The 27,456-nt window shown below is 39.4% G+C and overlaps 1 protein-coding gene and 1 pseudogene across 2 annotated transcripts in view; both read left to right on the top strand.

The window, feature by feature from the left end:
* The window catches only part of LOC143684375 (putative HLA class I histocompatibility antigen, alpha chain H), a 269,739-nt gene that overhangs the window by 12,970 nt on the left and 229,313 nt on the right, over positions 1 to 27,456 (top strand). The window lies entirely within an intron of this gene.
* LOC143683212 (shootin-1 pseudogene) lies at positions 17,893 to 19,373 on the top strand (annotated as a pseudogene).

Raw genomic sequence — 27,456 nt, 5'->3', positions numbered from 1 at the left:
TGTGACCAGAATTTAGCCATAACAACCAACTGTTCTAATGAATACCATTCTCATTCCTTAGACATGAATTAATATGTTTTCACTGCTGAAACAAAAGGCTTTCTAAAGTTAATCAATTTCCCAAGCTTCTGGCTAATTAAAATACAAAAATCTCAGATGCTGGTCAGATCTCGTTGAACAATTTAAGAAGTGAAGAATGATTCCAATTACTTCCAAGGCCAAGAGCAGTACCTGTAATTAATTTAATTACATAATTTAATCGTAAGTAAATCCAATGTTTTATCAAAAAATGAAATTTGAGTCCGCTAACTTTATCAGGAAATCAAATATGAACTCAGAAAATAAGGGGAAAGATAAAATGGAAAAGCGTTACCAGTAAGTACTGAATACCAACTACAAGAAAGGTACAGGTGGTACATAGTATATGGTTCTTACCATTACCTATTACTACATAACAAATTATAGCAAAGCTTGTGACTTAAAGCAACCACTGTTTTCTATCTCATGATCCTGTGGGTGAAGAACACAGACGGCTTGGCTGGGCGAGTCTGCCCCACCTAGCATCAGCTGGGTTAGCCGGATCGCATTCAGTGACAGCTGAGCTGGTCTGAATAGTCCAAGACACTTCCCTCACACCTGGTGCCTTGTAACGTTTTCTTTTGAAAGCGTGACGTCTACTGAAAGTTCTCCTCAGTTTAACAATATAGCTTAGCAATTACTATAAAACAAACAAAAAATGTCTCTCACGCTTTTGCATTTGTGTGGCCCCGAAGGCTCTAATGTGGTTAACTGGGCTCAAAGCATAGTATTTGAGAGGTCCTGCCTCCTTCCTAGTCACCTCTCCTAATGAAAGAGGAGTTGCTAACCAAATTGACGTGAGCCCGTGATATATTCATGGGGCCGTATTCTTACAAATGACAGTATCACTGTATTAATAGGTCAGAAATTATGCACCGTCACTTGATTTTCTAGCTGCTGCAGAGAAGCCTAGAATTTTCCCTTTTACAGGAAGGCTTGTCATCCTCTCTCCAACCAAGGTGGGAAACTGGACTCAGCTTCCCTGGAGGAAGGCTTTCTTTATTAAGAATAGCAGATGTGGATGGAGATGATGGGAACATACAGTTGATTCTTGTTATTTGCAATAGAGACTACAAAGTCTCTGCAAACACTGAATTAGTGAACACTGAACCGCTGGTCCTAGGAGAAACATAGAGGTAAGTTCCTCTCAGCCTCTTGTCACATTCTTGTAACTAGTACATAGCCTTCTTTTATGTACGTTTCTGTGTAAAGACATCGTGCTTAATAGATATTTCATACAGATTATTATATTCAGTGTTCCTGATAAGACTCAATTACAGAAAAAAAAATCTGGTTCAATATGGGACTAATCCCCACTTTACTTGTGGCATAGGACACTTCCATCTACCCAGTATTTGGCCAACCACCAGGCAGGGTTCAGACCTTCAGCTGCTGTTTCCTTCAGGGATGAGGGAGGGCTTTCAGACTCAGAGCTGGAAATACAGACTGTATCCATGTTTTCTCAGACTCTTTATTTCTCACTGAACTTGGTCTTGAGATGTCCTCCCGCATCGCCCACACCTCACAAGAATAGGATCTGTCTTAGCTGTGAGAGCGTTTATATCCTGTGTTCCCAGTGGAAGGGATCACAGCTGCTTTTCTGTGCTGCTCCCCTGCTGGTGAGAGAACCAGTGAGGGGGAGGCAAGAGGACTGTCTGCTCCAGGTAGGGTGTTTTCCTGGTATTTGTATCTCTTCAATTTGGCATATGGAGAGATCTTCTCCAGTCTGTATCTTCCTCCAGAGCTCTGAAAAATTCAGAATTGTCCTTTTGTCCTTGAATCCCTGGGGATTTTCAGTAGCTGTTTACAAGGCAATGCTGATGACGTCACTCCCAGAAGATTCTTGATCATTCAGATGTTCTTAAGATTATGTTGCTCTCTTTGTAGTTAACCAAAAGGAACCCGGTCTCTATGGGAATCTCCATCTGGTTCCTCAGGAACAGCCTCTGCAGGTTTAAAGAGAGAACCCGGGTTCCCCACCTTCCCTGGTAGGGCGAGTTCCGTCTCTGGCATCCAATTCGATGGGGTCAGTTTTGTTAGGACAATCCCTGGGGAGAGGTGAGGGTGGGAGGCAGGGAATGAGGCTCAGGGGGCGGGATTCCGGGAAGGAGAGAGGAGGAAAGGACTCCGGGAGACAGAGTGCTCGGTGCAGGGGGGAGAGGGTCAGGGCTGGTCCAGGTCCCGGGGACCCCGAGGTTGGTGTGTGAGGTCGGGAGGCCGAGCGCTGGGGATCCCCCATCTCCCCGAGTTTCACTTTCCCTCTCACAACCTGTGTCAGGTCCTCCTGCCCGGACACTCGTGACGCGGCCCCAGGGCTCACTCCCATTGCGGCTCCGGCTCCTGGAGAAGCCAATCAGCGTCCCCGCGGCTCCCGGTTATTAAGTCCCCGCGGACCCGCCGGGACTCAGATCCTCTCCAGACCTGGGGACCCCGGCCATGGCGCCGCGAGCCCTCCTCCTGCTGCCCTGAGAGCCCTCCTCCTGCTGCCCTCGGGGGTCCTGGCCCTGACCCAGGGGGTAATCCTCACTGCCCCTCGTCCTCGTCCCTTCAGTAGGACGAGGTCACAGGGGCTCAGACTGTGGTCACAGGGGCTCAGACGTTGCCTGGGCCTCGTCCCGTCTGCAGGACCGTGGGCCACGAGGGCTTGGTGTGGCCGGGTCAGCCCCCGCTCAGGCCTGGGTCTGGTCTCGGATCTCATGGTGGGTGTGTTTATTGCTGATTCTTCGTTTTCTTAGAGGACTGTGGTCATTCTTCTTCTGTGTCATTCTTCAGCTTTTTGAATGCATTCAGCTTCTGAATGCAATGGTACCTCTGCTTCTGTGGCTGTGTCTCTCTCGCTCTCTGCATTCATTCTGTCCATAAATGACTCCAGTAGGAGGATTAAGTCCCATCCTCAATGAGATGGGTCACACATTAACTGAAGATCCTGCCTACAATGGGTCCACACTCACAGGAATGGAAGAAATTTAAGAACATGTCTTTCTAAGGTACGTACAGCCTCAATCTACCACAGCTGCCTCAAGAGAGAATTTGTTTTGAGGCTACATTAATAAAGGTACTTTCTCTAGAATAAGGAGGAGGTCTACAGTGTACAGTATTCAACTGGTGTTGGATGAATACTGGCTTCACACAGTATTTTTGCCTCTGGGATACATGAGTAAACTGAAAGTAAGGATAGACAGCTGTCTTTGTGGAACATCAGTTCTAGTGCGGAGTTACAAACTATATGGAAGAGACAGAATATAAGTTTAGAAAAAAAGGAATGTGTTTATTTAGAAGGTGGTAGGTGCCATGGGGAGGATGACCCAGAGTGTTGGTGTTTTTAGGAGGGAGGTGGGAAGGAAGATGGCTTGATAGGGTGGTCCATGCAGGCTCATCCTAAAGGTGGCCTTTGAGGAAAGATGGGAAGGGCATGCAAGAATTAGCTCTGAAAATGTCAGGAGGAAGGTCTTTCCAGACAGGGCAGCATACAGTGCAAATACAGTGGGCAGGAGTGAATCTTTTTGTTCCTGGAAGTGTGAGGAGGCCGGTATGGCTGCAGCAGGTGAGGTGAGAGTAGGGTGAATTGGACTGAACTGTGCACCCGAGTGTGTACTTGGTCTGGGTTGTGTTCTGGTGGGTGTGGACCCATTGTAACTAGGGTCTCTTCAAGATGCGACTCCACTCAAGGTGTGGTTCCACTGAATCAGGCTGTGCTTTCATCCAGATTACGGGAATCCTTGATAGGCAGAGTGAAAGTCAGATGGAGAGGGAAGGCAGGAGAGGCACCATGTGCATTACCAGGTCACAGAAAACCCAAAGACCACGGTTCTCCAGGAGCCAGTCCGAGAGACTAGAGTCCTCAGAAAGAAAGCATTGCCTGGCTGACCTTTTGTTTTTGAACTTCTTCTCACCTCAAAACTGGAATCAATAACTTACCATTGTTCAAGTAAACCCATTGAATAGTATTTTTTTTTTAACCAGCTAGGAAATTAAAACATATGGGCAGATCATGTGGGCCTGGAACATTGTGGAGTTTTTACTTTACCCTGGGTGAGATGAGGAGTTACAAGACAGTGCTGAGCAGAAGACGGATTTGTATGGCTGCTCTTTTAAAAGGATCATTCTGGCTGCAGTTCTGTGAACAAAAAGAAGAGGCAAGGGGCAAACAAGGAAATAGGAAATTAGTACAGTGTTCCAACTAGAGATAACGGTTGCTTTGACTGGGGTGTGAATGGTGAAGAGAGTGGGTAGTGAGTGAATTCTGGTTATAGTTTGAAGGTGGATTTTTTAGGATTTCCTAATGGATTGAATTTGATGTTGAAGTGAGAGGCAAGGAGGGCACACAGAATTTCAAAGTATACGAATCGAAAGATGGATTAGATATGGGGAAGGCTCTGGGAGGATCAGTATATGAGGATGGAACATCACAGGCATTCGTTTAAGACAATTTTGAAATATTTGAAATGCAAGTGAGATTGTTGAATTGACATTTGAACATTTAAGTGTGGGGTTTAGAAATCTGAGCTGGAGAAATAGATTTGGCAGATGAGGCCATATAAGTGATATTTAAAACCTAGAGAATGGATGAGTTTTCCAGAATGTCCATTTGAACTCTGCTTCATAGATTATAATTAGGAGATGGAATTTCCCATCTTTTCATCCATTTTCCCCATCTTCTTTCTTTTACATAATAATTACGGTTAGTCCTAGGGTATTTTTGACTTCAATACACAGCTCATGTCAGGGTCTGCTTCTGTTGATTGTTTTATCTCTATTGGTTACATGTTTGTTCTTTTTTGCATGCCAGACATAGTGGATGAGGTGCCGTGAAGGCTCTGGATTATGTTCTACTTTTCCACAGATTGTTTATGTTTGTTTTGGCAACCATCAATTGCTGAAGACTCACCCTTAGTTAAATTAGAGAAAAGTTACTTAGATTGTGTTGAGGCTGATTGTAGACTTTGTTAAGGCTGGTCTAGCTCAGTTTGTTTCTTACTTCAAGAAAATGGTCCTTAACTCTTAGAACCTCACCTCACTGCTGTTTTATTTGAAAGCCCAGGTTGTTTCCTCTGGCTGAGCTAAAACTCTTAACATCCCAGCACTGTGCAGCCTGTAAAATCTCCACCTAGAGCTGCAGCCCCCAGAAGCTGTTCTCTGATGGGCTTCTTGGAGTATCACCTTGAGCACATACACCTTACAAGTGCAGATGTTGGGGGTTAATCTCTTTAGCTCCCTCCTCTACAGCACTCTGTCTCCCAAATTCTGGTCATGTTAGCAGCCCTGAATGTCACCTCTATTTCTTTTGCACAGTAAGATTGATTATCTCAGCCTGGACTTCATTTTCTTGCATGGTTGTTAGATAAACCTTTTTTAGGGATAAAGCTGGTTCAAATTGTGGGTCACCTCAGATGCTGGGCTTCTGTTCCCCAAAGGATGATAGTTTGCATCCAGTTGCTGCAAAAACTGTTGGTGTATGATTTGTCTAGCTTGTTTACAGTGGAAGAACAAATTTAAAACTAGCTCCTCTGCCATGACTGGAAAGAGAAGTCTTCTAACTCTTCTGTATTGAATTTCATTTTCAGATCTGCATAGGATGATTTGACACACGTACTCACACCATCTCTCACATATGCATATCTGTCCTTTGATAATTTGACAATTTTAAATTTGCTGTAAAAAATTTATGTGTTCTATTATTATGTAGTTTAAGCTTATTAGCTCAATATTTCAGTGTTCTTCTAACTTTTAAAATAATTTTGCTTTATTTGTAAGTTTGTTTTTCGTATTTCTATAATTTATTTTGGTAATATAAAGAAGCAGATATATAATTTGATATAATTATGGATTATTTGGAGCACATTCATGAAGGGAAAGAGCTTATGAGATAATGGGGAATTAGAAGATAGGATGAAAGTATGGATAGTAATATTTGAATTAGAAAAAAGAATAAAAGGTTCAAATAATGATTTTTTTTCAGATGATCAGGTATAATTCTGAAAAGAATTCTGATTTTTTTCCCTGTTCTTTCCTGTGTTCCGCATGAATTACCCCTGATGCTTGTTATGGAAACAAAAGTGCCTGTGTCTCAGCTTCTTTTCCCTTCCTATCACCCCACTGATATCTGGGCATCTTCAGTACCCTGAGAGTCCTGGAGAGAGCAGTCACCCAGAGTGTTTCATAGATGCAGTTGCTCCTTAAAAATCAATGTTCCTCCCGGTGCTTACCCATGTAAAAAAAAAAAAATCAATGTTTCTCAGTATATGGAGGAGGGTATCTTCAGTTTCCTCATGAGAGAAACAGGGAGGGAGAACTGGAGGCTCATGCACATCTATTTCAAGATCCCTGCCTCCATAATTTTTTAAACTTTTAAAATTGTATAATATAACATATGTACAAAGCATAGAAAGAAAAAAGCAATAATTTTCAGAGCACTCTTCAACAATAGTCACAGGACAGATCCCAGAGCTTATCGTGGGCTACCAACTATTCTTTCAGAGTTTTCCTTTTAACTGTTCCAGAATATACAAATCTAGAAAGAATAAATATTTTTTTATCATCAAAATCGGCTTTCTTTTTCTTTGTTTTTGAAAATAGCATATATATAAAAGCAATAAATTTCAAAGCATAGCACAACAATTAGTTGTAGAACAGATATCAGAGTTTGACATGGATTACAATCCCACAATTTTAGCTTTTTACTTCTAGCTGCTCTAAGATATTCTTTTAGTCTAAGAGACAAAAAGAAATATCAATTTAATGATTCACCAATGTATTCATTTGTTAACCCCTAAGTTCTCTGTATAACTTTACAATCATTTTTTTTAATAATCATTTTTGATCTTTCTAACCCACTCCTTAGGGGTATTTGGGCAATGGCCATTCTAATTTTTTCATGTTGGAAGGGCTGTCAATACTATAGGGTAGGGAGATGAAACTAGTTCATGTTCTGGAAAGGCTGGGCCCTCTAGGTTTCAGGACTTATCTGGCCCAGGGACCCATCTGATAAAGGAGTTGTTTATTTTATTTCAGTGAGGAAGGGGATGTTGAGTGACATGGGGAAGTGTAGGGTTCGGGAATTGAACCCAGTTCTCCTGCATGGTAGGCAAGAATTCTACCACTGAGTTACCCTTGGTCAACCCTGCCCCCATCATTTTTTGATCCCTTTCTTTAACAATACCAAGGAGTTTCTGGCATCTAATCTCATTTAGTTTGTCCATCACTGAGTCACATTTTAAATGAGCACAAATGATTGAACTACCCTAGGCTGCTTGAACTAGTCCAAGGGATCCAGAATCTCTGGCGGGTGCACCCATCCCAGTATATGCAGTTTCCCTCTAGTTATGTTCCTCTCTCCCTAGAGGTATTTTTCACATATATTGCTCTTTTTTTTCTGGTAAGATTAAATTCAGTTTTCTGATTACTTTTAGTGTAACCCTTCTTCTCTGGAATTTAACTTTATAATTTTCTCTCTTAGTTATGCTTGGATCTGACTATGGTTATGAATTTAAATCAATGGAGAAGAATTAGGGTGGGGCAGGGAGAAGCAGCTGTCCTTTCCAGGGTCTCCTCATTGCTTTAGGTCAGTTCATTATAATATTCACTATCGAAGAGCGTCATCAGATGGGTGGCAGAGGTGACTTTTGTTGTTGAAAGAGGCTCTATTGTCTTCAGGGATTCAAGAATCTCCTTTCCAATTTGAGGTGTTTCATTCTTTTCAATCAATATGTCAAATCATGATATTCCTGGCAAGACTAAGAATTCAGAATGTGATATCATTTCCCAAACCCCAAGGGTCAAAGATTGCATTTAATTTTTGACTGTGTCAGCCCTGCTGGCTATCAGAAATAGAAGATTATTTGTTAGTTCATCACAGAATCCCCTTGGATCTCCATTTGAATGTTGTGCCAAGAATTTAAGAAGTTTCTTCAAGCTCTTTGGTGCAGTTAGAAGAGACCAAACTACATGCTTGGAACCTTTGGGATCTCTGATCCCCTTTTTTTATGGTTTGTAGAATTAGTTGCTCAGTCCTATGGACCCTTCATATCAGGTAAATACAGGTGGTAATTCCATAACTATTATGCCAGTGTAAATCACAGTGTATCACTATCCTATTCTCTAGTGAAAATCATATTTTCATTGGTATTGGTCCAAACAAGTCAGACAACCAGTTTTCGATTCTTATTTCTTTGATGAACTGGTAATTACTGCAATTCTATATGTGGCGATCACCATATTGGCCAAGGTTGTCACTTGTAGAAAACAGAAGCCCTTCTAGTGAGATGAAGCAGAAGTAGATTTACTTACTGCTATTAGGTGGCTCACATACCTTTTAGATGTCCAGGGAAGAAGATATGAAAGCCACGGTCCAAAGGTAATGCGTCTTTATGAAATGGAGTCAGGAGAAATGTGAGCCACATCATGGGACTGTTCTAGTAGAATCACCACACCCGACACCTTCATCGCTTGGCATCGACTCTGCATATGCATATTGAGACCAGGATGCCAGAATCTCCAACACAGCTCTCCAGAAGTATCAGAAGGTTCTTCCACTATGCACAATGAAACATATGGCTACGATTTTACATGGTGTAATTTTGTATCCAAAAGTAGATCACATTATGGGAGCTCTATTTTGGACAAAAATCTTTAAGAGGAAAGATAAATCACATTAAACTCCTCCTCTTTTTCAACAGGAAAATAAAATTCTCATCAACTTTAGACTCATTAGAGAGTATATTTGCATTTTCAAAATTTATGAGTAACCATTAAAACAATGAAAATTAGAATGTATCACAACCAAACTAAATTAATTGGAGATACCATTTATGTATTTTAGCCAGCCCCCGTCAAATCACTTCTCCTTAACCACATTCCAGTGGCTGATTTTGCTGGTTTGAAAGGATGTATGTCCCCTAGAAAAGCCATGTTTTAATCAAAATCCCATTTTGTAAAGGCAGAATAACCCCTATTCAATACTGTATGTTTGAAACTGTAATCAGATCATCTCCCTGGAGATGTGATTTAATCAAGAGTGGTTGTTAAGATGGATTAGGTGATGACGTCTCCACCCATTTGGGTGCATCTTGATAAGTTTCTGGAGTCCTATAAAAGAGGAAACATTTTGGAGAATGAGAGATTTGGAGAGAGCAGAGAATGCTGCCGTACCATGAAGCAGAGAGTCCACGAGCCAGTGATCTTTGGAGATGAAGAAGGAAAACGCCACCCGGGTTGCTTCATGAAACCGGAAGCCAGAAGAGAAAGCTAGCAGATGACACCGTGTTTGCCATGTGCCCTTCCAGTTGAGAGAGAAGCCCTGAACTTCGTTGGCCTTCTTGAACCAAGGTATCTTTCCCTGGATGCCTTTGATTGGACATTTCTATAAACTTGCTTTAACTGGGACATTTTCTCTGCCTTAGAACTGTAAACTAGCAACTTATTAAATCCCCCTTTTTAAAAGCCATTCCATTTCTGATATATTGCATTCCGGCGGCTAGCAAACTAGAACACTGATCAAAGGTGATCTCTTTGTTACCTACTTCTGCCAACTGATGTGGAGGAGGAGATACATAGACATTGTTGGGAAACAGTTTCCTTTGAAGAGGAAGGACTTGATTCATCTCAAGACCCTAGAGTCTTTTGCCGTTTCCCCATCTGTGATGGTCAGGTTCATGTGTCAACTTGGCCAGGTGGTGGTGTCCGGTTGTCTGGTTGGGCAATCACTGGCCTGCCTGTTGCTATGAGGACATTTCATGGACTTAAGTCATGACCACGTTGGCTACATCCACAGGGGAGTATCTTCTGCAATGAGTAATACTTAATCTAATCACTGGAAGGCTTTTAAGGAGGCTTCAGAAAGACAATCACTCCTTCTGCTTCAGCCAGCCAGCCTCTCCTGAAAGTTCATTGAGGGTATTCACTAGAGCTGCCAGCTTGTGACCAGCCCATTGGATCTTGGACTGTATGTCCCTGTGGTTGCATAATTTTAAAAATAAATTTTATTAAAAAGTTTTTTAATTTATAAAATTTTATAAATTTTATATTTACAGATATCTCCTGCTGATTCTGTTCGTCTAGAGAACCCTGCTAATATACCATCTTTATCTTTTCCTGCCTTGTATGGGGCCATGGTGCCTAGAGGTGCAGCAGCCATCCTGTGCTCTTGAGGCAACTGGTGTGGGTAAAGGCCTAGAGAATCTCAGACACACTGACCCTGACGTTGTCATACTGCTGAGCCAGCACCAGGAACTGCTTAACACCAAACACACGACAATTTCTTTATACCGTTTAAATTGGCCTTTTTTCCCTCTGGTACCTGAAGACATTTTTTCATCAAACATAGGAAAAGCTTAAGCTATACAAAATAACGAAAGAAGGGAAAAATAAAAGAAAATACTGAATAAAAACACACAAAATAAAATAGTATGAATAGGTCCAAATAGATCAGCAGTAACAATAAATGCAAAACCCTGAAACTCACATTTTATCACAGAAATTTTCAGAATGGAGCTACAAAAGAATTCAGCTATTTGATATTTACAATAGGTACATATTTCAAAATAAAGTATTGAGAAGGATTTGATAGCAAATGGTAGCCAAAATAGAGTTGGCACAGTTATATTGGTGACATTTAAAAAACATTATTTACTTAAGAATCACTGAAAATGATAAAAATTATATTTCTTCCTGATGGGAAGAAGAGTCCTGTAAGGCAGTAAAAATGCTTTGAACTCACAGGCACCTAACAATAGAGCCTGTAGTTTGACAGCAAAACTGAAGAAGATCACATGTTGAGTGACAGAAGTCAGAAACAAAGCATAGATACTGCATGATTCCTCTGTTCCGACGCTGACAAAAACCAATGAAAACTGCCTACAATTGGGCGTGCTGCTGATTGTACAGCCAAGTGAGGACACTGTAGGCCATGGTTTGTTCATTTTGGACATTTCATGGTGCCCGGTGGATGGAGGGACTGAGAAGCAGAGTGATGAGCTCTGATACACTTATATATATCAATATGAGGTGGCTATGAAAAAGAAAGATGTCGAGAGGCACACAATGAACTGAATGGACCTTAGGGACAGTGTGTTGTGTGAAATAAGCCAGAAACAAAAGGACAAATGGGCTAAGGTCTCTTTCAGAAAATATTTGTTGGGAGGTTGCAGCCGAGACTGTAAGCCCTTGTAGCAGCCACACTTAGTCTCAAGTTGTGAATGTATTTCTTGATGCTGAGCCCCTGAGCTATGTGGAGCAATCAGGGCACAGGGTGCAGGATGAGAGTGTGTGTGCTCTAGACTTTCACACTGTGTGGGGCCGAGGGCAGAGAGGTTTATTGTGTCTGGAACCTGGATTTTCTGTAATGCATACTCTAGATTGGCCCATCTGGGCAGTTCATTTGGACAGACTCCTGGGGATGAGAGTGGGAATGAGGCCTTGTAGTTCTGTGTAGCTTGGGGTAGGGCCAGGGAACATCTCAGGCTGTGGTGGTTGTTAAGAAAGAAATGTTGGTGGAGTCCCTTGAAGGGGAAATATATATATACACAAAACTATTGAACTTTCCCATCTGGGAAGCCCCGGGTACCCTCTCAGCCATTGGGGACTCATAGGAAAATGGTCCAGGCCCTTGATTTTGAGACTTGCCCTTTTGAAACTTGTTTCTTGGGGGAGAAGCTAAGACTGCCCATGGTGAGGCCTGGAAGTTGTTTCCAGGAAGCTTATTTGCTGCCCAGATGTGGCCTCTCTCTCTAGGTCTGACACTGCAAAGAAGGTCGTTGCCCTCCTACCCTGCATGGGACATGACATTCAGGGGTGAAGGTCTCCCTGGCGGTGTGGGGTATGGCTCCCAGGGATGAGTCTGGTCCTGGCACTGAGGGATTAACAATGCCTTCCAAACCAAGGGGAGGAAAGGAGTGTAATAAAATAAGGCATCAGGGGCCTGGAGAGATAGAGTAGAGTTGAGAGGCTGTTCTGGAGGTGGCTCTTATGCAGACTTCAGCTAGATAGTATTAATTGACATGGTTTGCTGAACCCCAATCAGCATCACTCCTGTTGGCTCTTGAAAACACCGAGGGCTTGAAAAATGAGACTCTATAAAGTTTTCATGCATTAGGTTTGCCTACCTAGAACATATAATACCCGGAGAGTTCCTAAGTCAGATAAATCCTGAAACCCAGAGGAACCATACTTTCCAAGATTATCAATTAATCACATCCCCCTAACCTTTAGTGTTGATATCTCTTCTCAACATGAAGAAGTCAGAACAGTCATTACCTAAAGATCCCTATAGATTAGGAGAATAATGCAAAGGTAAGGAGGGGGTATTACAAAGAGAATGGGATTTGGCAAATGAGTATGGCTGCTGAATCACCATATTAGTATTTCTTCTAGCCTCAAGTATCTACGAGCAGCAGGGAGGAAAATCTGAGATGGTGGAATATTAGCCAATGACAAACACTGGGATCTGTTCTGTAACTACTTGTTTTGAAGTGTGCTTGAAAAATTATTGCTTTTTTCTTTCTTTGCTTTGTATATACATTTTATGATAAAATACGTTAAGAAAATGAATAGGATTACGAGAAACACTGACAAGCCCATCCTCCTGGTGGGAGTCTTAGTATGCAGCTTTCCGAAACTGATACAGTTATATGATGGAATATAGGGTGGCTACAAAAATAAAGACTGTCAAGAGGCATGCAACAAACTGAATGAACCTTGGGGACAGTGTGTTGTGCAAAGTAAGCCAGAAACAAGAGAGCAAATGTGCTAAGGTCTCTTTCAGAAGATATTCATGAGAAAGGTGGAGCCTGGATTGTAAGCATTCACAGTCGCCACACTCAGGCTGAAGTTGTGGATGTGTCTCTGGATTCTGAGACACTGAGCTGTGCGTGTATCACCTGGTATTTCCTTGGAAGGTTGAATAACTCTGTGACACCTAAGACCCAGAAATGGAGAGCTGCAGCCCTGAAAGTTAACATAGCTACATACAATAACAGTTAAAGTAACAAAAAAGAAAGAAAAAAAAAAGGCTCAGGCTTCAATTAGAGTTAAAATGAAGCCAGTCTGACTGGGACTAGGGTAAAACAATACAGGGTAAATGATGATCAGTGTATGTATTCTAGACCTCACCTACTATATTAGACCAAAGGCAAAGGTCTATTATGTCAAGAACTTTAATTTTCTGGGAAACACTGGGCACCTTCTCAACCATTGGGGACTCCCAAGAAACTAGGCCAAACCCTGATCTTTTTTGTTTTTTCTAGGTGCATGGTCTGGGACTTAAACCCAGGTCTCCCACATGGAAGGCGAGTATTCTACCACTGAACCACCCATGTACCCTCCAGCCCTGGATTTTGAGGCTTGTGCTTATGAAATTTATTTCTGTAGGGGAGAAGCTAAGACTATCCATAACAAGTCCTGGGAGTTGCTTCCAGGAAGCCTCTTTTGTTGCTCAGAACTGGCCTCTCTCTCTTTCTGTAAGCCCAACTCTGCAAGGAAGATCATCACCCTTCTCCTCTACGTGGGACATGACATTCAGGGGTGAAAGTCTCCCTGACAATGTGGGGTATGACTCTCAGGAATGAATCTGGCCCTGACACCAAAGGATCGACAACATCTTCTACAACCAACGGGGGAAAAGAAGGTTAATAAAATGAGGCATCAGTGCTGAAGAGAGATCAGATAGAGTCAGAAGTCTATACTGGAGGACACTATTGGATAAGCTTCATTTAGATAGTGCTGATTGCCATGATTTGCTAAACTCCAACCAATATCACTCCCGTTGACTCTTAAAAACACCTAGGGCTTGAATTGAGACTTGATAAAAGATTCATGCACTGAATTTGTTTTCCTGGAACCTATAATTCTCAGAGGGTCCCTAGTTCAAATAAATCCTGAAACTCAGGGGGGACAAGCCTCTCTTCGATTATTGATAGATTATGTCCCCCTACCCTTTAGTGTTGATACCCCTTCTCAACCTGAAAAACTCAGAACGGTCGTAGCCTAAAGACCCCTCTAGATTGGAGAAAGGATCAAAGGAGAAGGAGGAGGTATAACAGAGAAAATAGGATTTAACAAACAAGTATGCTGCTGAATCATTTTGTTAATATTCTTTCTCCTTCCAGCCTCCAGTGTTTTGGAGCAGCAGCTAAAAGGAAATATCTGAAATAGGGGAATGGTAACCTAACAAACCCTGAAATCTGTTCTGTAACTACTTGTTGACGTGTGCTTTGAAAATTATTACCCTTTCCTTATTTGCTTTGTATATATGTTATTTTTATTTTTTGTATTTTTTGTTTTTTAAATGTTATTTTTTAAATTAAAAAAAACATTGTAAAAACGTAAATTAAAAACAAAAACATTGTAAAAAAATACTGTGCTGGGACAATAGTATACCTACATGCAAATAAAATGAAATTGGACCCGTACTTAACTCCAGATAAAATCAATTGAAGAGAGTGGAGCGAGTTCACTCTTGCTCCATGAAACAAGACAGGAGACGGGGAGAAAATGCCCAAGACTGCAGGTCCCACGGTGTAAGTAAACTAGGAGGGTCTTTAGGTAGTTTTGGGGAGGAGAGCATCAGCAGACGGGGGAGAGCGGGTGGGTCAGGTGACCGGGATCCCACCAGGTGGGCTGCGATGCATCAGGTAGGTGCATTGAAGGGTGGCGACCCTCCTCCGCTCCAGCCTGCGCAGCTGCCAGCTGGGGAAACCTCCCCACGTGGTTGCGGTGGCCAGGGTCCGTCGGGAAGCCAGAAGGCGGACAGTCGTCCATCACCGGGTTGGCCTCGGGGTGGGGGGAGTGAGGGAATAGCCAGCCTTTGGTCAAAGTGTCTGGCAGGCCCGCCAGAGCTGCGGATCTGCTGATCCCTCCTGTGCTGGTCGGCTCCCCAGTTCCCTTGGGAGACCAGCCCCACCCCGCCTCCAGCAAGGGGGGACGGGGCTGAGGGAGGAGCTACATAGTCGCCACCTTCTGGGGAGAAGGGGTAAGTGCAGGCAAGCTAACTCCGTATCTGCCTAGGTCTTTAATTTTATTATTTTTATTTTTTTCTTCTTAACGTTTCTTTATTTCCTCCCCTTTTGAAACACATTCTTTTTTCTTCGCATGGGCAGGCACCGGAAAACGAACCCAAAACATATTCTTTTTATACAATTTTTTTTTAACGGAGAAAACAAATATATTTGCTTTATGTATCCACATGAACAGATAACAAAACCCTGAGAAATACTCATAACCATTATAACCCACATTTCTGCAACTAGTGCTCATAGATTACATTTATAACTGTATTCTTCTACTATACATCCCATATTCCCTTTAATCTTAGAAAGAACCCCCACTGGCTGTGGTACCTTGCTTGTTGGTGTGACCCAAGATATCATTCCTGAAATTTCTGGATCATTAGTGGTCCTTCCTGCTTTGGATTGTTTTAATTTTTTTCAATTTATTTATTAATTAAAAAAATTAACAAACCAAATAAAACATAACATATATAATCAGTAATTCCCAATATCATCACTTAGTTGCATATTCATCATTTCTTAGAACATTTGCATTAATTCAGAAAAAGAAATAAAAAGAGAATAGAAAAAGAAATGAAACAAAAACAAAAGAAAAAAAGATTTTTATCAGTAATATAATTGTCTTTTTCATTATTAAAAAATTGTATAGATATTTCATATTATTACATTTTTATTATTTATTTTCTATTTTTTTAATTTCACATTTTTTCTTATTATTCCATTTCATTTGTTTGTATTATTATTCTTTTTTTATCTTAAGTTTTTTCTCCCTCTAGTGGGCATCAACTCAGCTTCATTCTCAGTATGCCCTGGAGTGTCTCCTTTTGATTCTGATGCCTACGACTGTTGAGGGGTATTTTGCTGTGGTTCTTGTTTTGTGGTTCACATTTTTATTATATTATTATTTTACTTTATTATTATTATCTCTGTTTTCTTTCTTTCTTTTTTTGTTTTTTTTTGCATGTATGCAGAGGCTGGGAGTTGAGCCTGGGTCTCTTGTGAGGTGGGCAGCCATTCTGCCACTGGAGTACCAGTGCACCCCAGCCTAGCTTATAATAGACCCTTATATTGAATTGTATCCCCTACATGAGATCTGGACCTTGATTTGGCAGAGAATAACCAATAAAGAAAGTGCAAAAGGAGACATCCAGTAAAAACTAAGTAAACACAAAACTTTAGAAGAGTGAAGGAAACCAACTTGCAAAATACCCTATCAAGATAGTCAAATGCCCCAAACACAAAAGAAAATCACAAAGCACATGAAGATCCAAGCAGAAATGGCCCAGCCAAATGACCAAACAAAAATTCCAGAGGGGACACAGAATATGGAACAAACTACTCAAGGACATTTATAAAGAAATAGAGGATATCTGGAAAGCACTAGAAGAGCATAAAAAGAATTCAAGAGGTTAAATAGAAAAATGGCAAGTCTCACAGAAATGAAAGATACAGTAGACCAAATAAAAAATACACTGGAGACATATGATAGCGGATTCAAAGAAGCAGAAAGAAGAATAAGTGAGCTAGAAGGTAGGACAACAGAACTAGAGTGCGCAAAAGAACAAATGGCAAGAAAGATAGAAAAAGTGCAACTGGATCTTAGGGAAATGATGGATAAGAGGTGCACAGATGTAAGAATTCTTGGTGTTCCAAAGGAGAAGAGAAGAGAAGAGTAAAGGGTTGGGAAGTTAGTTAAAGATATAATTGGAGAAAACTTTGCAACCCTTATAAAAGACACAAATATACAAATCAAAGAGGCCCAGTGAACTCCAAGTACAATAAACCCAAACAGGCCCACTCTGAGACACATACTAATCAGACTGCCAGATGGGGAGAGAAGCAGAAAGTCCTGAAAGCACCACGAGAAAAGCAATCTACTACATACATGGGAAAATGCATACGACTGACTTCAGACTACTCAACAGGCACCATGGAAGCAAGAAGGCAGTGGTATGATTTTATTTTAGGTTCATGGTCCAGGAAAGTGGTATGATATTTTCAAGATCCTAAGTGAGAAAGGCTTTCAAACAAGAATTCTTTAATCAATGACGTTATCCTTCAAAATTGAGGGAGAGGTTAAAATCTTCAAAGGCAAAGAAAGACTGAGAGAACTAGTCATCAAGACTCCAGCCCTATAAGAAATACTTAAGGGAGCCCTGTCAGTTGATTAAAAAAAATACTGATAAGACAGGAAAGGGAAGTCTACAGGAGGGCACAGAATTGAAGAATATGAGTAAAGGTAATTTAAAGGAAAAGAGAGAGAGAAGGAAAATAATATACAAATCTGACAAATAAAAACTAAAGAATAAGGTGGTAGAGTCGAGAACTGCCTTTACAATGATTACTTTGAATGTTAATGGTTTAAACTCACCAATTAAAGGATACGAAGACTGACAGAATGGCTCAAAAAGCATAATCCATCTGTATGCTGTTTACAAGAGATGAGTCACAGACTCAAGGACACAGTTAGTTGAAAGTGAAAGGATGGAAAAAGATCTATGTGCTTGCGCGCTCCATGCCGGGAGGAGGGGGAGGGAAGGGGAGGAGGAGGAGGAGGAGGAGGAGGAGGAGGAGGAGGAGGAGGAGGAGGGGGAGGAGGGGGAGGAGGGGGAGGGGGAGGAGGGGGAGGAGGGGGAGGAGGAGGAGGAGGAGGAGGGGGAGGAGGGGGAGGAGGAGGAGGAGGAGGAGGGGGAGGAGGGGGAGGAGGGGGAGGGGGAGGAGGGGGAGGAGGAGGAGGAGGAGGAGGAGGAGGAGGAGGAGGGGGAGGAGGAGGAGCGGGAGCAAATCCAACTTCCGGGTAGTGAAGCCGCACGCCACAGGCATCTTGCTTTTTCTTACCCCTCCCCCTGTATACCCTTCTCCTCTCCCTCCTTTCCTTCTTTTCCTGGCCCCACCCGCCAAAATGAACAGCTCAGTCGAGGAGAAGCAGCTGCAGCTCATCACCAGTCTGAAGGAGCAAGGCGATAGACTTAATAGTCTTGACTTTGAGCAAGTCTGAAAATGGTGCTTCAGCTGGAAAATGACTCAATAGGCGAATATGAAGACCTTAGAGCAGAGAACCAGAAAACAAAGGAGAAGTGTGACAAAATAAGGCAAGAACGAGATGAAGCTGTTAAAAAACTGGAGGAATTTCAGAAAATTTCTCACATGGTTATAGAGGAAGTTAATTTTATGCAGAACCATCTTGAAATAGAGAAGACTTGTCGAGAAAGTGCTGAAGCTTTGGCAACAAAGCTAAATAAAGAAAATAAAACATTGAAAAGAATCAGCATGTTGTACATGGCCAAGCTGGGACCAGATGTGATAACTGAAGAGATAAATATTGATGATAAAGATTCAGTTACAGACACAGAGGGTGCTACCGAAACTTGTGTCTCGTACAGTGTCAGAAGCAAATCAAAGAACTTCGAGATCAAATTGTATCTGTTCAGGAGGAAAAGAAGAAGTTAGCCATTGAACTAGAAAATCTCAAGGGCAAACTTGTAGAAGTAATTGAAGAAGTAAATAAACTTAAGCAAGAAAAAGCTGTTTTAAATGCAGAAGTTCTGGAACAGAGAAAAGTTTTAGAAAAGTGCAATAGAGTGTCCATGCTAGCAGTAGAAGAGTATGAGGAAATGCAAGTAAACCTGGAATTGGAAAAAGGCCTTCGGAAGAAAGCAGAGTCATTTGCACAAGAGATGTTCATTGAACAAAACAAGCTAAAAAGACAAAGCCACCTTCTGCTACAGAGCTCTGCCCCTGACCAGCAGCTTTTGAAAGCTTTAGATGAAAATGCAAAACTCACCCAGCTACTTGAAGAAGAAAGAATTCAGCATCAACAAAAGGTCAAAGAATTAGAAGAGCAGTTAAGAAAATGAAACACTCCACAAGGAGATTCACAACCTCAAGCAGCAACTGGAGCTTCTAGAGGAAGATAAAAAGGAATTGGAATCGAAGTATCAGAATTCTGAGGAGAAAGCAAGAAATTTAAAGCATTCGGTTGATGAGCTCCAGAAACGTCTGAGAATTCTGTGCCTCCGCCTCCTCCTCCTCCACCACCACTCCCGCCTCCACCTCCCAACCGGATCCGATCCCTCATGTCCATGATCCGGAAACGATCCCACCCCAGTGGCAAGTGGTGCTAAGAAAGAAAAGGCAGCTCAACAAGAAACAACTGAAGAAGTCACAGACCTGAAGAGGCAAGCAGTTGAAGAGATGATGGATAGAATTAAAAAAGGAGTTCATCTTAGACCAGTACACATTCTTCTCTACTGTACATGGAATGTTCTCCAGGATATTTCATATACTGGGACATAAACTGAGTTTCTATAAATTTAATAAGCTTGAAATTATCCAAAGCACTTTCTGTGATCACAATGGAATAAAGTAGGAAATTAATAATCACCAAAGAACCAGAACTTTCAGAAATATATGGAGATTAAACAACACATTCTTAAATAATCAGTGGGTCAAGGAAGATGTTGCTGGAGAAATTGGTAAATATCTGGAGATGATTGATAATAAGAATACAACATATGAAAACTTATGAGATCCAGAAAAGGCAGTGCTGAGGGGGAAATTCATTGCCTTAAATGTCTATATTAAAAAACAAAAGGAGCAAATTTAGAATTTAGAGAAGGAACAGCACACACAAAGCAAATAAAAGAGGATAAATAATAAAGACTAAAGCAGAAAGAAATGAACTGGAGAACAATAAAACAATCAGAAGAATCAACAAAACTAAAAGTTGGTTCTTTAAAAAAATTAGTAAACTTGATGGCCTCCTCACTAGACTAACACAGGGAAAAAGAGAGAGGACACAAATAAACAAAAGCAGAAATGAGAGGGGGATTGTTACCACAGATCATGATGAATTTAAAAAACAGTAAGAGAATATTATAAACAGCTATGTGGCTACAAACTAGACAACTTAGATGAAATGGACAAATTCCTAGAAACACATGAATTACTTATATTGACTTGTGAGGAAATAGATTTCAACAGACCAATTACAAGAGATCCAATCAGTCATTAAAAATCTTTCCACAAAAAAAGCCCAGAACCAGATGACTTCACAAGAGAACTGTATCAAAGATTTCAGAAGAACTAACATCAATCTGCTCAAAGTCATCCAAGATATTGAAGAAATAGGAATGTTACCTAACTCATTTTATGAAGCTAACATCACTGTAATACCAAAATTCGGTAAAGATGATACAAGAACTGGAAACTACAGACCAATCTCCCTAATGAACATAGATGCAAAAATTCTTAACAAAATACTAGTAAATTGTATCTAAAGCCACATTAAAAGAATTATACATCATGATCAAGTGGGATTCATACCAGGAATGCAAAGGTGGTTCAACATAAGAAAATCAAATAATGTAATGCAGCATATTAACAAATTGAAAGGGAAAAATCACATGATCATATTGATTGACACTGTAAAAGCATTCAACACAATCCACCATCATTTTCTGATAAACAGATTTCAAAAGTTAAGTATCAGAGGAAAGTTTCTCAATATCATAAAGGCACATATGCAAAACCCATAGCCAGCATCATATTTAATGATGAGAAATTGAAAGCATTCCCCTTGAGATCAGGTATGGGACAAGGATGCCCATTGCCACCACTATCATTCAACACTATTAGAAGTAGAAGCTGGAGCAATTAGACAGGAGAAAGAAATAAAAGTTTTCCAAATAAGAAAGGAAGAAGTAAAACTTTCATTATTTGTGAAGACATTTCCTATACTTAGCAAACCCTGAGAAATCTACAGCAAAACTGCTTGAGCTAATAAACAAATTCAACAAAATGGCAGGAATCAAGATTAATATGCACAAGCAATGACCTATCTCAGGTGACAACTAAGGAAAGCATTCCATTTAGAATAGTAACCAGAAGAATTGGGTATCCAGGAATAAGGCTACTCAGGAATTTCAATGCAGAAATTTACAGAATTTATATGCAGAAAATTACAAAAAAAAATTGGTAAAAGAACTACAAAATGACCAAATGGATGGAAAGATATTCCATGTTCATGGATAGGAAAGTTGAATATCGTCAAGATGTCAATCCTACCCAAACTGATCTACAGATTCAATGCAATACCAATAAATATCCCAACAGCCTACTTTGAAGACATGGAAAAACTGGTTATCAAATTATATGGAAAGGAAAGAGAACTTGAATAGCTAAAGATATCCTAAAAAAGAAGAGTGAACCTGGAGGTCTATCACTTCCTGACTTGAAAGCTTCCTATAAAGCCACAGTGGCTAAAACAGCATGGTACTGGCACAAAGATAGAAGGACTGATCAGTGGAATAGAATAGAGAGTACAGAGATTGACCACCAGATTTATGGACATTTGATTTTCAATAAGGTCCCCAAATCCACTGAATTGGGACAGAATAGTCTTTTTCATAAATGGGCATGGGAGAATTTGATTTCAATAGCCAAAAGAATGAAAGAAGACCCCTACCTTACAACCTTTACAAAAATTATTTCAAAATGGATCAAAGACCTAAATGTAATAGCCTGTACCATAAAACTTGTAGAAAAACATGTAGGAAAACATCTTCAGGATCTAGTAATAAGAGGTAGCTTCTTAAATTTTACACCTAAAGCACAAGTTGTGAAAGAAAAAAATAGACAAACGGGAACTCCTTAAGATCAAGAGTCTCTGTGCCTCAAAGGACTTGGTTAAAAAGGTGAAGAGGCAGCCAACTCAACGGGAGAAAATATTTGCAAACCGCATAGCAGATAAACACTTGATATCCTATGTACATAAAGAAATTATAGCGCTCAACTACAAAAGAACAAACAAACCAATTATAAAATGGGCAGAGGAAATGAATGGACACTTTTCTGCAGAGCAAATATAATGGCTAAAAGCACATGACGAGCCGCTCATCTTCATTGACTATAAGGGAAATGCAAATTAAGTGACAGTGAGCTATCACCTCACACCTGTAAGAATGGCTGCTATTAAACAAACAAGAAACTGTAAGTTTTGGAGAGGGTGCAGAGAAATAAGAACACTTATTCACTATTGGTGGGAATGTAAAATGGTTCAGCCGCTGTGGAAGTCAGTTTGCTGATTCCTCAGAAAACTAGATATTGAGTTGCCCTGTGACCTGGCAATACCAATACTTGGTATATATCCAGAAGAGCTGAGGGCAGTGACATGAACAGACATTTGCACACTGATGTTCATAGCAGCACTATTCACAATTGTCAACAGATGGAAACAATCCAGGTGCCCATCAACAGATGGGTGAATAAACAAAATGTGGTATATACTTATGATGGAATATTATACGACGTTTAGACAAAATGATGCCCTGAAGCATACAACAATGTGGATGAACCTTGAGGACATAATGCTGAGTGAAATAAGTCAGACACAAAAGAACAGATGCTGTATGATTCTGTTATTACAACTCTGATAAACTCGCCAGTATTTTGGAGCAGCTGAATGGAAAAATCTGAGATGAGGGCATAGTAGCCCATGACAAACCCCGGAAATTGTTCTGTAGCTGCTTGTTGAAGTGTGCTTTGAAAATTATTGATTTTTTCCTTGTGTATATATGTTATATTTTACAACAAAAAAATGGTAAAAAAAAGAAACTATAGGCAGTTATAGTAATATTAGATAAAATAAATTCCTGAAATCAAAAATTTGAAAATATCTAGTAATATAGGTCACTACTATAGCAAAGTTGATATTTCTAATAACTTTTTACTTGATGTTTTGAGGATGCACACAGTTTTTATAGTTAATAAAATGATATTTAAGATAATGTTTAATAATTAGGATTGATGACACCCCGATATCTGTATCTATAGGTTTTTTCCTTCCTTGCTTTAATTTTAATTTGGTTTATGAAACATACTGTACAAACAGACTTTATGATGATTACTTTGATTTTTTTAAATATGCTTATGGATAAGCTAACTAAGATATCCATTTTAGGTGATTAAGATTTCCATATGTTAACTGTTAAAATATTTGTATTTTCATATTTTCCTGAAATCAGGAAAATATTTAGTAACATTGGTCATTACTATAGCAATGCAGATATTTGTAAGAACTTTCTACTTAGTATTTTGGGAACATTCACAGTTTTGACAGCTGATGAAGTGGCATCTAAGTTAATGTTTAAGACTTAGAATTTAAGAACTTTGCAATCTGAATTTGTAGATTTTTTTCCTTGTTGCCTTAATTTTTTTTTTTATTTTTTATTTTTTATTTTTTTTATTAATTAAAAAAAGAATTAACAAAACAATTAGAAATCATTCCAATCTACATGTACAATCAGTAATTCTTAATAACATCACATAGTTGCATATTCATCATTTCTTAGTACGTTTGCATCGATTTAGAAAAAGAAATAAAAAGACAACAGAATAAGAATTAAAACAATAATAGAAAGAAAAAAAAACAAAAAAACCAAAACAAAAAACCTATACCTCACATGCAGCTTCATTCAGTGTTTTAACATAATTGCATTACAATTGGGTAGTATTGTGCTGTCCATTTCTGAGTTTTTATATCCAGTCCCGTTGTACAGTCTGTATCCCTTCATCTCCAATTATCCCTTCTCTTTTTTTTTTTTTAATTAACAGAAAAAAAGAAATTAACCCAACATTTAGAGATCATACCATTCTACACATGCAACCACTAATTCTTTTTTTTTTTTTTATTAATTAAAAAAAGAATTAACAAAACAATTAGAAATCATTCCAATCTACATGTACAATCAGTAATTCTTAATAACATCACATAGTTGCATATTCATCATTTCTTAGTACATTTGCATCGATTTAGAAAAAGAAATAAAAAGACAACAGAATAAGAATTAAAACAATAATAGAAAGAAAAAAAAACAAAAAAAACAAAAACAAAAAACCTATACCTCACATGCAGCTTCATTCAGTGTTTTAACATAATTGCATTACAATTGGGTAGTATTGTGCTGTCCATTTCTGAGTTTTTATATCCAGTCCCATTGTACAGTCTGTATCCCTTCATCTCCAATTATCCCTTCTCTTTTTTTTTTTTTTTTAATTAACGGAAAAAAAGAAATTAACCCAACATTTAGAGATCATACCATTCTACACATGCAATCATTAATTCTTAACATCATCACATAGATGCATGATCATCATTTCTTAGTACATTTGCATTGGTTTAGAAGAACTAGCAACATAACCGAAAAATATATAGAATGTTAATATAGAGAAAAAAATAAAAGTAATAATAGTAAAATCAAAACAAAACAAAACAAAAACCTATAGCTCAGATGCAGCTTCATTCAGTGTTTTAACATGATTACTTTACAATTAGGTATTATTGTGCTGTCCATTTTTGAGTTTTTGTATCTAGTCCTGTTGCACAGTCTGTATCCCTTCAGCTTCAATTACCCATTGTCTTACCCTGTTTCTAACTCCTGCTGAACTCTGTTACCAATGACATATTTCAAGTTTATTCTCGAATGTCCGTTCACATCAGTGGGACCATACAGTATTTGTCCTTTAGTTTTTGGCTGGATTCACTCAGCATAATATTCTCTAGGTCCATCCATGTTATTACATGGTTCATAAGTTTATCTTGTCTTAAAGCTGCATAATATTCCATCGTATGTATATACCACAGCTTGTTTAGCCACTCTTCTGTTGATGGAGATTTTGGCTGTTTCCATCTCTTTGCAATTGTAAATAATGCTGCTATAAACATTGGTGTGCAAATGTCCGTTTGTGTCTTTGCCCTTAAGTCCTTTGAGTAGATACCTAGCAATGGTATTGCTGGGTCGTATGGCAATTCTATATTCAGCTTTTTGAGGAACCGCCAAACTGCCTTCCACAGTGGTTGCACCCTTTGACATTCCCACCAACAGTGGATAAGTGTGCCTCTTTCTCCGCATCCTCTCCAGCACTTGTCATTTTCTGTTTTGTTGATAATGGCCATTCTGGTGGGTGTGAGATGATATCTCATTGTGGTTTTGATTTGCATTTCTCTAATGGCCAGGGACATTGAGCATCTCTTCATGTGCCTCTTGGCCATCCGTATTTCCTCTTCTGAGAGGTGTCTGTTCAAGTCTTTTTCCCATTTTGTAATTGGGTTGGCTGTCTTTTTGTTGTTGAGATGAACAATCTCTTTATAAATTCTGGATACTAGACCTTTATCTGATATATCATTTCCAAATATTGTCTCCCATTGTGAAGGCTGTCTTTCTACTTTCTTGATGAAGTTCTTTGATGCACAAAAGTGTTTAATTTTGAGGAGTTCCCATTTATTTATTTCCTTCTTCAGTGCTCTTGCTTTAGGTTTAAGGTCCATAAAACCGCCTCCAGTTGTAAGATCCATAAGATATCTCCCAACATTTTCCTCTAACTGTTTTATGGTCTTAGACCTAATGTTTAGATCTTTGATCCATTTTGAGTTAACTTTTGTATAGGGTGTGAGAGATGGGTCTTCTTTCATTCTTTTGCATATGGATATCCAGTTCTCTAGGCACCATTTATTGAAGAGACTGCTCTGTCCCAGGTGAGTTGGCTTGACTGCCTTATCAAAGATCAAATGTCCATAGATGAGAGGGTCTATATCTGAGCACTCTATTCGATTCCATTGGTCGATATATCTATCTTTATGCCAATACCATGCTGTTTTGACCACTGTGGCTTCATAATATGCCTTAAAGTCAGGCAGCGCGAGACCTCCAGCTTCGTTTTTTTCCTCAAGATGTTTTTAGCAATTCGGGGCACCCTGCCCTTCCAGATAAATTTGCTTATTGGTTTTTCTATTTCTGAAAAATAAGTTGTTGGGATTTTGATTGGTATTGCATTGAATCTGTAAATCAATTTAGGTAGGATTGACATCTTAACTATATTTAGTCTTCCAATCCATGAACACGGTATGCCCTTCCATCTATTTAGGTCTTCTGTGATTTCTTTTAGCAGTTTTTTGTAGTTTTCTTTATATAGGTTTTTTGTCTCTTTAGTTAAATTTATTCCTAGGTATTTTATTCTTTTAGTTGCAATTGTAAATGGGATTCGTTTCTTGATTTCCCCCTCAGCTTGTTCACTACTAGTGTATAGAAATGCTACAGATTTTTGAATGTTGATCTTGTAACCTGCTACTTTGCTGTACTCATTTATTAGCTCTAGTAGTTTTGTTGTGGATTTTTCCGGGTTTTCGACGTATAGTATCATATCGTCTGCAAACAGTGATAGTTTTATTTCTTCCTTTCCAATTTTGATGCCTTGTATTTCTTTTTCTTGTCTAATTGCTCTGGCTAGAACCTCCAACACAATGTTGAATAATAGTGGTGATAGTGGACATCCTTGTTTTGTTCCTGATCTTAGGGGGAAAGTTTTCAATTTTTCCCCATTGAGGATGATATTAGCTGTGGGTTTTTCATATATTCCCTCTATCATTTTAAGGAAGTTCCCTTGTATTCCTATCTTTTGAAGTGTTTTCAACAGGAAAGGATGTTGAATCTTGTCGAATGCCTTCTCTGCATCAATTGAGATGATCATGTGATTTTTCTGCTTTGATTTGTTGATATGGTGTATTATATTAATTGATTTTCTTATGTTGAACCATCCTTGCATACCTGGGATGAATCCTACTTGGTCATGATGTATAATTCTTTTAATGTGTTGTTGGATACGATTTGCTAGAATTTTATTGAGGATTTTTGCATCTGTATTCATTAGAGAGATTGGTCTGTAGTTTTCTTTTTTTGTAATATCTTTGCCTGGTTTTGGTATGAGGGTGATGTTGGCTTCATAGAATGAATTAGGTAGTTTTCCCTCCACTTCGATTTTTTTGAAGAGTTTGAAGAGAATTGGTACTAATTCTTTCTGGAACGTTTGGTAGAATTCACATGTGAAGCCATCTGGTCCTGGACTTTTCTTTTTAGGAAGCTTTTGAATGACTAATTCAATTTCTTTACTTGTGATTGGTTTGTTGAGGTCATCTATGTCTTCTTGAGTCAAAGTTGGTTGTTCATGTCTTTCCAGGAACCCGTCCATTTCCTCTAAATTGTTGTATTTATTAGCGTAAAGTTGTTCATAGTATCCTGTTATTACCTCCTTTATTTCTGTGAGGTCAGTAGTTATGTCTCCTCTTCCATTTCTGATCTTATTTATTTGCATCCTCTCTCTTCTTCTTTTTGTCAATCTTGCTAAGGGCCCATCAATCTTATTGATTTTCTCATAGAACCAACTTCTGGCCTTATTGATTTTCTCCATTGTTTTCATGTTTTCAATTTCATTTATTTCTGCTCTAATCTTTGTTATTTCTTTCCTTTTGCTTGCTTTGGGGTTAGCTTGCTGTTCTTTCTCCAGTTCTTCCAAATGGATAGTTAATTCCTGAATTTTTGCCTTT

Source organism: Tamandua tetradactyla, chromosome 5, assembly GCF_023851605.1.
Source record: "Tamandua tetradactyla isolate mTamTet1 chromosome 5, mTamTet1.pri, whole genome shotgun sequence".
In the NCBI taxonomy this organism is placed as follows: Eukaryota; Metazoa; Chordata; class Mammalia; order Pilosa; family Myrmecophagidae; genus Tamandua; species Tamandua tetradactyla.
This window is presented reverse-complemented; position numbering and strand designations above follow the sequence as displayed.